This window comes from Passer domesticus, chromosome 3 (assembly GCF_036417665.1).
Source record: "Passer domesticus isolate bPasDom1 chromosome 3, bPasDom1.hap1, whole genome shotgun sequence".
Taxonomy (NCBI): Eukaryota; Metazoa; Chordata; class Aves; order Passeriformes; family Passeridae; genus Passer; species Passer domesticus.
In genome coordinates this window covers 104,386,105-104,400,746 of record NC_087476.1, presented here as the reverse complement: position 1 = coordinate 104,400,746, position 14,642 = coordinate 104,386,105, and the positions used below count along the sequence as shown (strand labels likewise).

At 44.3% G+C, this 14,642-nt stretch overlaps 1 protein-coding gene across 10 annotated transcripts in view; it reads right to left on the bottom strand.

The window, feature by feature from the left end:
- Nucleotides 1–14,642, bottom strand: part of TJAP1 (tight junction associated protein 1) — a 40,172-nt gene that overhangs the window by 22,781 nt on the left and 2,749 nt on the right. Inside the window, exon 1 of one of the 10 annotated variants that reach the window (XM_064414846.1) lies at nt 12,309–12,645. The exons of 6 other annotated variants lie outside the window; for them this stretch is intronic. The gene's annotated coding sequence lies outside the window, so the exon portion shown is untranslated. Of the gene's footprint in view, nt 1–709; nt 836–3,617; nt 3,764–9,399; nt 9,533–12,308; nt 12,646–14,642 lie in introns of those variants that run through there. 3 more of the 10 variants (XM_064414848.1, XM_064414847.1, XM_064414849.1) reach the window with 3 other exon arrangements.

Below are 14,642 nucleotides of genomic sequence, written 5' to 3'. Positions count from 1 at the left end.
CAAGTCGTACAAAGGCTCACAATGATCAGTTTGCCCATCCTCCACCCACATGCACCACAACAGGCTCTTTCATTCCATGATCACATGGCTGCAGCCAAACATGACAGACTGTTCAGCAAGTAATAAAAAGGATCAGCTTTTTCCCCAAGGTCTTGTCTGCATATACACTGTACTAAATTAAATTGACTTAGAAAATAATATAAAGCAGTATAACGCTCCTGGGCAAATGTTCTTAATTCAGTTTAAGAGCACTTTACATTGAAACAACTTAAGTTAAATAGATAGATACAAGACACAAACTAAATTAAGGATGCCTATACAGGAATGCTGCACTAATATAATCACAGCTGTCTCTAATCTGATTAAGTTAAATCAGTACAACTTCCCTGCAATGGCAAAATCCTTACTGATATTGACGTTAACCCTTTTTTGCACTTTTCTCCTTCCAAAGGTTTTGTTGGTTTTGTGTTTGGTTTGGGGTTTTTTCTTCAAAAAAAGCCCAAACCCACAACAGTGTGGCCTCTCTCACAATCTAAATAAGCTAACTACACTATACAAGGTATATTAACACACTAAAGGTCTTGACATTTATATGTCCTGAAAAATTTATTAATCCAAATAAACACTGTAACAATGCTCAAACCAGTGCAGCTTAATATTTTCTTTACTTTCCCCAAGCAAAATGGAAAAGGTGATCAGAAATACTCACACTGTACATTGTTTTCCATACTCCCACACAGCTTTTGCTTGCTGATGTCCAACATCCCTGGAGCAATTCTGGGAAGACAATGTTCCCCACTTGCCCATTCCTAAGGGTATGGCTCACCAACAGTTTATCTGAGCCAGCTGGAGTGTGGGGTTAGAGCAGTTATCTAACTGCCCCCAGGCACGGTCTCACTACTGACCCTCTTCTACCAGCATATGCTCTCCTGCTAACTGTGGGGCAGGCACAGGCACAAACCAACTCCTAGGTCACAGACCTAATATGCTACAAACCCACACTCTAACATCATCTCTCATCTCCTCAGTTCCCACAGCGTTTCCCCAGGAAACATATCTGTCAAAATTGAATTTCAACAATTCTAAAATTAGTTCATTCCTTATTAAAAACTATTCGAACTTTTCCTCCTGGATACCAAGATTAAATTTATCTTCATTCTCTTGGCACTCTTTCATCCCTAGCCACTTTTTCAATTGTGTCTCTTCGAGCTTACCAGGCTTCCTCACATCCATACCAGCAACACAACCACTTCTCTCTCCTCAGGGCCACCTCCTACTGCTGCCTCTGAGCTACTGTGTGTAGAACTAACTTCCTCTTCAGTGCAAATTTTCCAAGTTTAGCACAGAAAGACATCATCAAGCATCCTCTCAGAGCCCCTTGCAGAGAACTAAATCCCTCATTGGCCTTCAGAAACTAAATGGTGCCACAACTTTGAATAAAGTGGAGAACTGTCACTTGAGTACACAGAGCAGCTCTGAAATCAACCTGAGTTGTAAGTTCTTTTCTTTTTTTTTTTCTTTTTTTTTTTGAAAGCTGTTTTGAAGCCCAGATGACACAGCATAGAAGATTGTAGATACACAAGAGTTCAGCTGCTAAGGGAACCACACTTACACAATTTTTGTTTTATAAGATTTAAACTTCTATTCTCAAAGGGCTGCAGTATATTTTTGCAATAAACTGTCTGGTATTAAGACTCAGATTCACACTGGTGCAACTATAAAGTTATGTGGCCCCACACCAAGTCTAGGATTCACTGTCACCATAAATACATGCAAAGAAGGTAGGAACAATTTTCATTCCAGAAGTAGAGGAATTGAGGCACTAGGACAAAAAAAACCCAGTTTTCTACACTGGTTTTACATTAAGTCGCAAGTTGAAGAAAAACAGACTCAGCTGTCATAAGAACTGAAAAAAAAAATCAGCAAGACAGTCTTATTTCTTGCACCTAAAACAAGAATGATCTGGGATAGAAAAGAGAAAGGAAAGTGTGCATGAGCTAAACACCTACCTGACAGCAACTGAGTTGAATAGCTGCAATTCTTTATAAGAACAAATAAAGCAGCAGCCCTGATCCAGCAGTAGAACAATATTTGTACTATACTCAATTTTTTTCTGCTGCTGGGGTTTAATCCCAGCAAGAATTGTTTTGGTTTAATTAGCTTTTCCCTAGCAGATGGTCAGATATGAGAGGCAGAGAATGGCACAGGCTTAACTGTTGGGTGATTGTGCAGCTGCATCTGTAGCTGAACAGTTAAGCATGTCCAGGGGTCCAGCTGTAGTTTGCATGACACAGGCCATCTCTGCCATTAGCCAAATGTCAGCTTCCTCTTTTTCCAGATTATATATCAGACAGAGGCACATCCAAAGGCAGGCAAACAAATAATATGCAGCATTACCACCATCCCCTTTCTCAGACAAAATCCTCAAATCTTCATCATCTGGAAGTCCCTCTTTCTTTGGTGACAGAAGCACATTCAGAAGCATTGCCATGGGAACTCAAGACATCTTCTGTGCTATTCATCAGAGAAAATTTAGCACAGAAATATTTTATGATCTCTATGGCACTGAATACATACAGCAGTCAGCTGAAGTAGAACTAGTGACACCAGTGTTGTGTGAGGATAGCAGTGGGGTGCTTTCAACCAAGCTGCCTGAACCTCACATCCCCTACAATAAGCAATAACTTGCTGTAAGCTGGCAGGGAAAAGCAGAGCAGCACTTAGAGATGCACAGTGGTGTTTGAGGAGTAAAACTATCCAGCCAAAAGGATAAAAGAGAAAAGGGGTCATCACAGCCCTTTCCCAAAGCTGATTATATCCTGGCCCTTTCTCTTTCCAGAGGTTACTAGTGGCGTTGCTACCGACTCCTTTGCAAAGCAGGATTCCTACCAGGCACAGAGATCTCCCACGTAACCCTGCCCACAGCCACTGCCTACTTTGGAGGCTAAAACAAGTATTCCTGATTGCCTTCACTCAGCCTCTGTATCCAGGCACAATGCTGAGTGTTAGAGCATCCACTCCTGTACACTCTGGCAGTAGTCATCTCAACAGGCCACAAAGGCAGAACAAGGAGATTGCTTTCAAATCCATGCTTTTGGCCTAGCAGATCCAGAGCATGAGCCACGGGCAGGGACAAGCACAAAACTTGTCTCAACTCTGTAAACAATACAGCAGCATGGTTCCTGATGCAGCATGTAACCCTGGAGCATCTTTCCTCTTTTTTGTGGTGTGGTCCTGTAGTTAATCTGCCTCAGTTTGTTTGGTTTTTTTGGGTTTGGTTGGGTTTTTTTAATGATTCTCTTAGTCTTCAGCACCACTGAATTACTGAGAGATTTCATTCTGAGTTCAGTCACAGAAATATAACATGGCTTAATCCAGCTTAGGAAAAACAAACAGATCCACCCATCTATCTTTCACTGATGACCTGTGTAAAGCACGCAACTGACTACGGCTCCTCTCTCCCTGTTCCCCTGGGCTCCAGTCATTCCTTTTAACAGCAGGATCCCAGCCACAGCAGAGGGGATTCACACCTCCACCCCCTGCCCTGCACAGGGAGGCTGCCTGTCACCAGCAGTCATGGGCTGCCTGCTTGTCCTTCTGTACATACTGCATTGTACCTCCTAGGTTCACCTTCCTCCCTCGGAGGGGGATAACCACAGACTCCCCACTTGTGACCAAGCTGGGCTGCAGCTCTTCCCTCAGACACAACTTCTCTTTGTGGCAGATGAGTCAGAGAGAGTTCCCATTAACTACCTCCCTCCACATATATCACCATTGCTGTTCTTCAGCTGGAGCTAATTACCAGCATCAATTGTCTCAAGGGGCAATTGCAGCAAAGGCCCATCACTTCAGTTTTACCACAAGGTCAGCTTCTCCAGTCTACTTCACATCTCCTGCCTGGCATTGCTCTTGTAAAGCTGAAATGCCTTTACCACTGTTGTCTTTTGGGATAGCATAAGTCCATTTATTATTCTAAGATTAAAGAAAACCACCCCTTCTTAGTAATTCTAAACAGATAAGCTCCTCCCCTACACAGGGCTCCCTCCTGTAGATCCCCTGTAAGTAAACCCTATGCAGCTCTTCAGAGAGCTAGCAGGGAATGAGAAACAGTTGAGCTACAAGTGAAAGCACCTATCCTCAAAGGGGCCCTATAAACCCCAGATATCTTAAATAAGGATTAATAACCCCCAGATATCCTAAAGAAAGCAATCCACCACATTCCAGATACCTTTTTTTGTCAAGTGTGAGACAAGAACCCAGAGAGCTAGCAGCTCACTGCTAATGTAAGGCAAAGACCATGGAGGAATGCCAGCACACAGCCAGGCAGATGCTGCACGGACAAGGTGTTTGCTCAGGAGTGAGCTGTTCACTCACGCCTTCAGCTCATGCAGCTGCACGAGCACGGCTCTGCCGAGCCTGTGACTCTGGACTAAGGAATGTCTCAACTGGACAAAGAGCACATCTGCTGCCGGCTCAAGGTGCCCAGGATCACACCAATTCCCAATTTTACCGCCCAGCCGTAGCAGTGCCTTCTGCTCTCTATTCCACCAGGGGGAGATCTAGCTACTTGGGAGGGTTACAGCTCTAGCCAGAGGAACACATACAGGAGCATACAGGAGCACAGAGGCCTGGATTCCTATCCTTGAAGTCCAGAGCAGGGAAGCCAAAACAAGGACATAGTGACTTTCTCTCCACAACACATTAAAACTCACTGACAGGATGGAAAAAGACCAATAATCAGCTGTACTTCCTCCTTGGCCAATGTCACATCTATTTCATTCTTATTCCCTCGCTCCTTTCTGGGCAACTGGAAAGTGTCAGCAGAAGCAGTATGTAATCCAAAACAAGACCTCCATCTCTGCAGCCACAGCCCGTATCGCATGACAAAGCTGAAACAGGCAGTATGGCAATGATTATACACACTTAAATCAGCAAGCATCAGTAATCTGCCACACAACTCAATTTTAGACTTACTTATATTTTGCTACTACCTCCTGCTGCTGCAGGGCATATTGTCCAGTCTACAGTACAGAGGAAGGAAAACGAAGATTCAGGCAACACACTCACTCAGCATCCAGGCCCTAACAGTCACATATGGCAGCTAGTTTGAAATGAAATGCACACTTTACATGAAACCAAAAGAGAAGAGAGCCCAATGTGAATAATTTCCAACTGTTTCACAATGCTAAGAGCGTTGGAACAAGAAACATTCCCTTAAACACCTATCACTGAGATCCTGCTTTGAAAGTGACACAGCCTTCTGGAGAGGGTGGCAGGACTTCTTTATGGTGAGCTCTGCAGTGACTCACGTGGTGAGTCTAAAAAGCAAAAACTAAGCTATAAAGCCAGAGAACTTCTGAGAGCAAATTCTTTCATTCCTGCTACTATCTAAGGATGGCAGTTAGGAGGTCTTCTGCAGAAGACTAACTTTAATCAGGAATGACTGGTAGGTCACAGAATTCCAGGCTACTAGGAATTGCCAAAAGGGAAACTGCAAAAGATCCAAGCAAATGGGGTAATGAACAGCCCAGGGCTTACCCAGAACACAGAAGATGTCTGCTGTTACTTCCACAAGCCTTGCCTATGGGCTGCCCATAATGACACTACCAAACAGGACCACATTTTCCTGTGCCAGGCAAATGAAAGAGTTGTAGAGAGGACAAGGATCGTTTGCATGATGGGTACACAGCAAACCAGTGACTATCTCAAAACAGATATCATGTCAAGGATCTCAAAATAACAACTACATCCTGATCTGCCATCCTTCAGCAAACTCCCTGTCCTCAGTTCTTGGGGTACCAGCTAGAAAAAGAAAGATTTTCCAGAACAAGTTGGAACAGAACATTTACCCACCAACTGGGGGAAGCACTCCTGCCTGGGTTAAATCCCAGAGCCATTCCATCTCCAGGCAGACATCTCGTGTACTGAGCAGAGCTGCATAGCACGAACCACTCAATCATCTACTGATTGCCAAGAGCACACAGGCTGCAGGGGGGACCAGCCAACCTTAATTGGCCTTATCAGTGTAAATTAAACCGTACAACACACCCAAGCAAACAGTCAGTTCCTTTGGAGAAGCAGGCATGAGTTATTTTGCTGCAGCTATAAAGGAAACATTGCTGCTAGGACATGCCCCTGGAGTGACTGTGCCGCTCAGCTCTCCCGGTGCATTCCTGGGGTTGTTTAGCATGGATTCAGCTCCAGCCTTTCCACAAGCAAGAAGTCTGAACCCTGAATGCCATCTGCAAACACAGCCAGACTCCACCTCCTGCATGCCTGCAGGCCACCAGGTGTGGCCAGGAATGGCACAAGCTACACACTAAACACACCTTTGATGTGGAGCTGAAAGCATGTAGCCACGGGGCATGAACAGCACGCCGCCCGCCGCCGTGCTGACTCCCACTGCAGGAATGCGGCTGCAACCACAGGCCAAGGAAGGCAAACACATTGCATTCCTCACCAGGCAGAGAAGGAAAACAAGTAGCAAGCCCACACACCCACCCTGCTGACACCCGCCATGCTCCCTCCCCACGCTGCCTGCACGGCCACTGTCAGGACCTCAAGGACGGCTTCAGCCCCGAATTCATTTGTGCGAGGGTCAAGTTCTCCAGGCAATTTCTTGAGCCAACGGGACAAGATAAACAGAGCAAGGCAGGAGAGCTCTCAATTGGGCATGCAAGCCACAGAGAGACGTGCTGCCACCCGCGCTGGAAAGTAGCCACAGTCCAGGGCAGGAACAGCTCTGTGCACTAGGCTGGGAAGGGAATTTCCCTGACTTGTCCTATAAGACAAGGGACAAACATAACACTGAGACCTCTTGAGCTGAGGAGGCAGGGCTGAATAAGAAGTTGACTTTGGGCAACAGGGATGCTTGAAAGGATCCAGATCTTTTTCTACCCCTAGAAAACCATCCTTCCTTAAGTCAAGTAGCTTTTCTGGGATGGAGGCACTTCCTGAGTACCCCAAAATCCTTCTGTAAATGCTTGTCTACACTGCCCACATACACAGATTTGACCTTCACTGTACAACATTCCTCCACCACAGCACTGACACCGGGTCATTTCAGTGATCAAGTGAAGAAAAACTTAATGTAGAAATATCCAAGACATCAGGCAACCTCTTATCTCAGAACCTCATAATTTTAGAGCTGCAAAGAGTCTCTGTGCTCTAGTCAGAAAAAAAACATTATTCCTCCTTCATGAGACACTCCTACAAATCCTAAAGCTTTCCAAAGAATTTGCATTCTCAAATATGAAGTTACTCTGAAGGATGCCTCAGATGTGAAACTGTCAGCAGAATTCTCAAGACTATATTGTGAACTCCCCACACTGTGAATCTGCACTTACTCTGTACAACATAAGTAAACAACCCACTCCTGAAAACCTTAAAAATCCATCCCAGTGCTAAGGACTAACTCCGAGTCTCAATAGCCAGTGCTCTCTCAGCACCAAACAGGAAAACCAGCACTCTCAAGAGCACTGCAGCAGGAATATAGCTGACTTCCATGTAACAGACGCAAAACAGTGTCAGGAAATTCACAGAGAACCAATTAAGGGCTGAAACACTGTAACCTCTAGGGAACCTCCAAGGGGAAAGGTCACTGTAGCCATAAGCTCCAGAGACATACCCATGCATCTAGCAGGCTGCTGGAGCAGGAATGATTTATAAGGCTTGCGGCCCAGCTGCTCCACACCCCACATGTGCATTTCAATGCCCTCACAGAGGGAAATGATCTGATATTAAGTAACAAGACCAGACCAGACCGAGGTCCAGCAGACTTTCTCATGCCTGTTGAAATTCAAGGCCTCAGGCTACCTGTTCCCTGCATAAGCTGCAGTAGCTCCAGTACTTGGAAGAATGAGGCATGGAAGGCCAAATTTACCAATAGATTTATATCCACAGATATAAATAGAAGCCTGGCAGGATTTACAGATTAGGTGTCTAAATCACTGCATGCAGGAGAATGGGCTTCTCCCCTTGTAACTACTCCATACCTCTCCAAGCCTAGCCACCAAAAGAAAACCCATTTTAGACAGGATGGAAGTCCCTGCTGTTCTACACATTGCCAAGGGCCATCCCTGTGCAATCCTTTCCATGGTGACAGCACCCAAACTCCACAAGTCTCAACAGTGCAACCTGCAATGGCTGCAGCTCTCACAGAATGTAGGTCTGCCTGTTTCCCAGAATAGGAGCTGCCTCTATAGCCTCTCCTCTCCCTTCCCCCACTACGTCTTTACTTTTCATAGACTCAACACTGTTTCAAGGTACCCTCATCCTGCCACCGGTGGGTGGGTGAGTGGGGGAAAGGGGCCCTTTATAATTGTAGTGTTGCAATCTGCCAGCCCGGCCAGGCAGCCTGTTCCCGCCTGCACTGTATTAAATACCTTATAACTGATTACACCCCCATGGGGCATGATTAGCAGTCTTCAGAGAACAAAGTCTACTTTCATAAGAATAAGAACAGACACGTACTGCTAACCTACTACACAGCTGGGCAGGTGAGGAAACAGGGAAGAAAGGAGGGGGGGGGGGGGATGAGTTAACTGTACTAACTCTATTCCTCCCCTTCCCTATCCTGGCTGAGTTGATTTCCATTGCCCTGAACAGTAGGACCCCTCAGACCCACACCACAAGAGTCACATAACAAAAGCTCATAAACAAACTGTTGCCAGTAGAAGTCAGGCAAAGTCCTAACCCGGAAAGGCAGGGCCTCGAGGCATTGAGCGGATTGAGCTTTGCTCTGGGTGACAGCAATTCCTTCACATCAGCTCCCAGGGAAAGGGAAGGGTGAATTCCAGCTTCAGTACCAAAAACACGGAGAAGGAGGGAAAGCTCAAAACACGATCACATATCCACGCCCCTCTCTAACCTCTGTATCCATCTGAGAGGTCTACATAAGTAACAGCAAAACATCCCGTTCAATCTGGAGGTTAACAGCTCTCCAGGTGATGATTTTTTTCTTGTGGGGAGAGAGGAAGTAGCAAAGAGGAGGAAAGCCCTCTCCATCTGAGACAGGTAATAGGGATCCCCAAACATACACAGTCCTTATGCATTGCCGCAACAAAGAACCAGCTCAATGGAAACTCAGCCAATCTGACATGAAATGACCTACAGCTCATTAGCAAAGTGCCTTCCAAATCTCAAAATGCCCACACAAACAGCCACAAATATATTTGGTGCTATCTGGCCTCCATCTCAGCAGATGGAGCCTTTCCCCAAAAGCAGTAAGAAAAATAAGCCTAGGATCAGCCCTTACAGCTACTCCTCCCAAAAGCTCCAACAGAAGCGAGCACAGCAGAAAGCTCCAGGAACATGGTCTCATTTGAGAGAGAAGCCCATGCAGAAGCTTCAATAAAACAGTAAGAAGTCTCCTAATTGTGTCGTATTGGAAAAAATCACCTGCTTTACCCAGAGCCCACTGCCTCTGCCCGTGGTCCCACGGATGCTCATGGCACAGTCTGGAAGCACTCGCATTCAGCTGATGCATCTAGAGGGGACACCCTGCTGACACATTCCACCTGGATTCTTACCCAACCCACCCAAGAAAGGATTTGTTAATGAGTAACCAACCCAGCTGGAAATTATCTACTCATGTCTGCTTTACTCAGCAGCTGGTCCTTCAGCCAGCACACACATCTCTGAACTGTACTGTCTAGTGCCATCTGTACAGCAAAACCTGCATGTTCTCTTTATTACAGGAAGACTTAAAGGTACCAATGTAGGTATGAGGCTGCGATGTACTTGCCATTGATATAAAGCATCAATACATTAAGAGTTCCATTACCAAACAGATTGTGCTTTCAGGGTTTGGATAAATGGAAGCTTTCACCATAAACACGAGTTAGTCATTAGAAGCTGCAGGAGGTAATTTAAATTATCGCAGCCAGCACAAAAATAGTTTTCCTTTGGGAGCTGAAGTTGCAAAGCTGTAATAAATCCAAGTGGCACAGTAAAACTTCTTATAAAAGCTTAAAATTAGTTGTGAAGCCTCAAATGGCCTTGCATATAATTTGATTCTGCTACCGTGGGCTAGCAAAAGGGAAATCACTCTTCACACTGTAAAAAACACCACTGAAAAACTCTATCATCCTTCGGCTCCTAGGAGACAGAAGAGGTAGGCTTACATTTCGTGTCTCTATATATATGTGTAAAATACGTAGAAATAATAAATATATAGATAAAATGTTAAACCCACAGAACTAACAATGACTTGTTCAATCCCACACAGTGCTGGGCAGCTATCAATCAGCCTTCAGAGCTCAAACTGGAGCATTGCAATCCAAGGCTGCTGCACCCCCACAGATACCCTGTACCCACCCCCATTCCCAGAGTAAATTGCCTTCCACTGTCGAGAAGCACTCCTGCTATTCCAACACTGGTATTCACCACCAGAGCAAGAGACCCTAATTTAGCCCCGCACGGGCCTTCTGCAAACTGCTAATCCCCACTCCACAGCTGCTTTTCAAATGTACGGGCATGAGCAAACCATAAACGATTTATGGCGCGTGGCAGGAAGACTCCTGGCTCCCTGCGTAGGCGGGGTTTTGGGACAAGATCATGCTTGGACTAATGTTTATATTGCGAGCTGTCAGTCAGGCAGTAAATCACCTCTGGAGCTGCACAGTAACACAGCCCCATCCAGCTGGGGCCTTGACGACTCTGAATTCTGTTACAGCCATTTCAGATACACCAGGGACCTATTTGGAAAGGCATCGTCTAATCATGGAAAAAATGAATACGTTTATAAGTAGAAACTACCAAAATTCTGCAGCCCAGCAAGGGTGATTTGCTTTCAGGAATCAAACCAAACTGGTATGAGATGTTTGCCAAAAATGACGCTCCACATCAGTCGTAGAAGAAATTGGATTGAGTGCCTACACAGACATCAAAAACAGAGTGCATCTCTAGCAAAATGCAGTTACCTGAGAAAACCCTTCTGAGAAAAGTTTTCATTTCCCAGTATTCACATAACTGTAGTGTAAGGAATGCTTAAATTTTAAAAGGGAAATAAAGATATTTTGCATACTTTAGTACACACGACACTTTCTGCTCAGAAAAATAAATGTGCTTAAAGGCAGGATGTAAGTTTGAAGTCCATTCTCAAGAAAGGTTACTTAAAACAACTTAATTTTAAGCACAAACGTCCTGTCATTTTTCATTTTTGTCCCCCATTTGAAAATACTTTTCATACAATACACTGGGTACGAATCTCCCAAAGATAAAAGAGAAGGGAGAACAGTTTTCCATAATGAAAAAATTATAAATAAAATACTCAAGGGAAAAAACCCAGAATAGTAGCTTTAACTGCAATCACTATTCAATTGTGAGAGACCAGATTTCAACTCATCTCCCTAGAATATTTTTAATCCTCCTGCTGGGCAGCAGCAGAGTCATCACTAATGAACACTAAAGCTGCAGGAAGAAATCTGATGCAGGAGACAGAGCAACAAGGCATCTCTGAAAATTGCAGAGAGCTTGTGAAGTAAGACACATGCAGGTCCAAAACCAGTTACTCTGAGTAGCATATGCCAAAATCATGGTCAAAAACCTTACAGCCACAACAATTATCTAATTATTACCTTGGGAAAATAACTTATATTCTTTTGAAACAAATGCTATAAAGTAAAACTCGCCTCAGGCTTTTTATGAGCCTCTGTGTAATTCCTCAATAGTTAGAGAGACCACCTTATCTGTCTCTTTTGATTTCAGAACCATTTGTGCATGAGTGTTACATTAACACAGCTGGACAACTGAGCCTTTAACACAAGAGTGAGAAGATCCAGTTATGACTCCTACAACACTCCCAAAGCCAGCTTTATCACAGAGCTAAAATATAAATACAGAACTCAACCAAAGACACAGAAGTCACTGTGGGACTTCCAGGTCTGAATTTACTAACCCTTAAGAAATCAAAAATTTAAACCAGTTGTCTTTTGCTACCAGAAGCTGGTCAGATACTCTCTGCCTAAAAATCAGTCTAAGTCTTGCAGGAAAACTTACTTTCCAATCCCAACCATTTCACTTTAACAGCAAAACTTCTGTGAAAGTCAGTAACTGTTTATTCTCAGCTGTTAGCCCTGCCACAAAAGGGTTAAGGACATGTGCCCTAAAGCACATGTTGTTCCCAAAGAAGCCCATAGGGCCCATACAGGGATCGTGTGCTTCTGTCTCTGAAAATACACAGACTCTTCCCTTCAGTTCCCCTTGCATTTAGGCAAACCTTACAAACACACAGCTTTTTATACATATCTTCATGCCACTGCCATTTATCTTTATTAGCCTGTGCATCAAATTGAATTTATACCTACTTGCAGCACCGATGATTCTCCTGATCCTCAACAGACTGGACATGAGCTCAGGACACAAACTGTCTTCACAGACATTAGTACACTGAGGCTCATGCTACAACATACCAGAACTCAGCCTTAAAGCCCTGCCTTTCAGACACCTTACTGACCAAAGTCCACAACAAGACTGCAACGTGGAGAGGCCAAACTCCACACATTCTTTCCCCTCTAACAAACAAAGGGAAGAAGCAGCAAGTGCTCTGCCTGACCACTCAGCATGAAAAGACAACAGCTGCATATCTCCACGTTTATCAGTAAGGCAGTCCTCCTCTAGGAACCGCACTATCTTTCCACAGACCCTGCTCGTCACCAGCTTAAAATCCTCAACTACCAGGACTAATCAGAGCAGCTGCAGTGCTTTGTGGATTTGTTCTCTGGTTGGTGATTTGTTGTTTTGTTGGTTTTTTTTTTTCCCTAATGCAGTTACCACAAAAAGCAAGGTCAGCAAGCAACCTAACATAGCACGTAAGTGATTCAATACCTTGCCCCTGACACACACCAATACATTAAGGTGGTTTAGTAGCTGCAGCAAGAAGCCTCAGTGGACAATTGTGGAACACACTGCCATTTCTTGAAACTTTTAACTATTAAGAGATTGGATTAGGTCTGAAAAATACACCTTCTAAAACAAGCTCTTTAACTAAAGCAAGTCTGAACATTTCCACTCCTAAGTGCTTGATCTTTTCTGAATCCCGCTCAGCTCTTAGCCTCAGTGCTATTATGTGGTAGTGAATTTCCACAGATTAGACATCATGTGAAAATACTTTAAAATCATTATTCAGTTTGATGCCTATCAGTTTTACTGAATTGCATTCACCTCAACTGAAGAATACATTCCAGCTCCTTCACCCCTGTACAGCAGTCTTCCTCAGGCTTGGCATCCAGCATCATTGAAAAGCAAAGGAAAACTGAGCCCACCCAAGTGATGCTTATATACTGCATTCCAACCATTGCAAAGCTATTCTCACACTCCTACATGGTTTTCCACGCCATTTCCTTCCTAAGAGCAGCTTGTCCCAGGAGGACACTCCGGAGAGGCTGGCTCATGTCATTCCAACTACAAAACATCCTGCAAGCTACTGCTTTTGGCTCTCTCTGGCTGAGTATATTTGGAATAAAACCATACATGAACATCCTGACAACGAAGAGAATGGTTTCTGAGAATGGAACAAACAACAAAGCAAAAAAGAGAAAATTGTCATTGAAGTAAAAAAGATTCAGGCAAGGTTAGACGTGACCAAAACAAGGAAATAGTTCCTGGGAAGCAAAAATGGTGAGGTCTCAGCGTGCCCACTTGCCTTGAACAAGGCAGAGCCTGACTTGCACTCACAGCAACTTCACTATGCTACAGAATACACAGGACAATGGATCACACAGCGGTCTGCTTCATTTTGAAGTCAGAGCTTGAAACACTCTTTTCATTTCTCTGCCACCGAGCTTTACTAAAGCATTCAACACCACAGTATCCAAGCATCTACACAGTTATGGGCTCATCCTCAAATCCCTAGTGAGACTAGTGTTAATCTTTTCTGAGCAAAGAATGAAGAGTAAGGAACAGTAATGATCTGAACACAATAAATCTGTGGTAGAAATCAGGAATCTTTCTGACCACAGCATCGCCCTTCCCCTCCAATGAGCTGTAAAGGTATTTCAACTTTAAAAAGTAACATTCTTCCTACTACAGTTACAGACTCAGCCAATCTAGATCTGAGGAAAAGCCCTCAGGTAGGGGAACTGGCAGGGAAACAGGATGGATGATTTCATGCCCTAAGGCATTTGTCCTGTTTGCATAGTTCCTCTGCAGTCCTGTGTAAAAGAATCTCAGAGAGGATCCTATTTACCCAGTTACTGGTGATCTGAAATGCACACAGCTGGCAGGAACGCCAGCAAAGCTCAGGGTGTCATACAGAAAGGAGACACCTTCCCAAACAAAAGCCCTCAAGCAAGGAGATGAATATACCCAGTTTCAGGACCTTAAATTTACTCTCAAAGCATTAATCAAGTCAAATGGTCAAGAAAATCTGCTCTATTATGAGAATTCCAGATCCTGACAAGCCCAGTAAAAAGAGCAAGATTAAACAAAAAGGTGTCAAGCCAGATCCTCATTTACTAGCAGAGGAGTCCTACCCTCAATCTGTATCACATGCAGGCTCATTTGAGACCTCTACATGTTGCATTTCTCCCAGCAAGACATAAGGCAGAGAGCTCTGCTGTCACTCTGTGCTGGAGAAGCAAGGTCCACAAATACATAACTCAGAAAATTAGTCAGGACCTAACCTCCAGAACTGCTTCTTG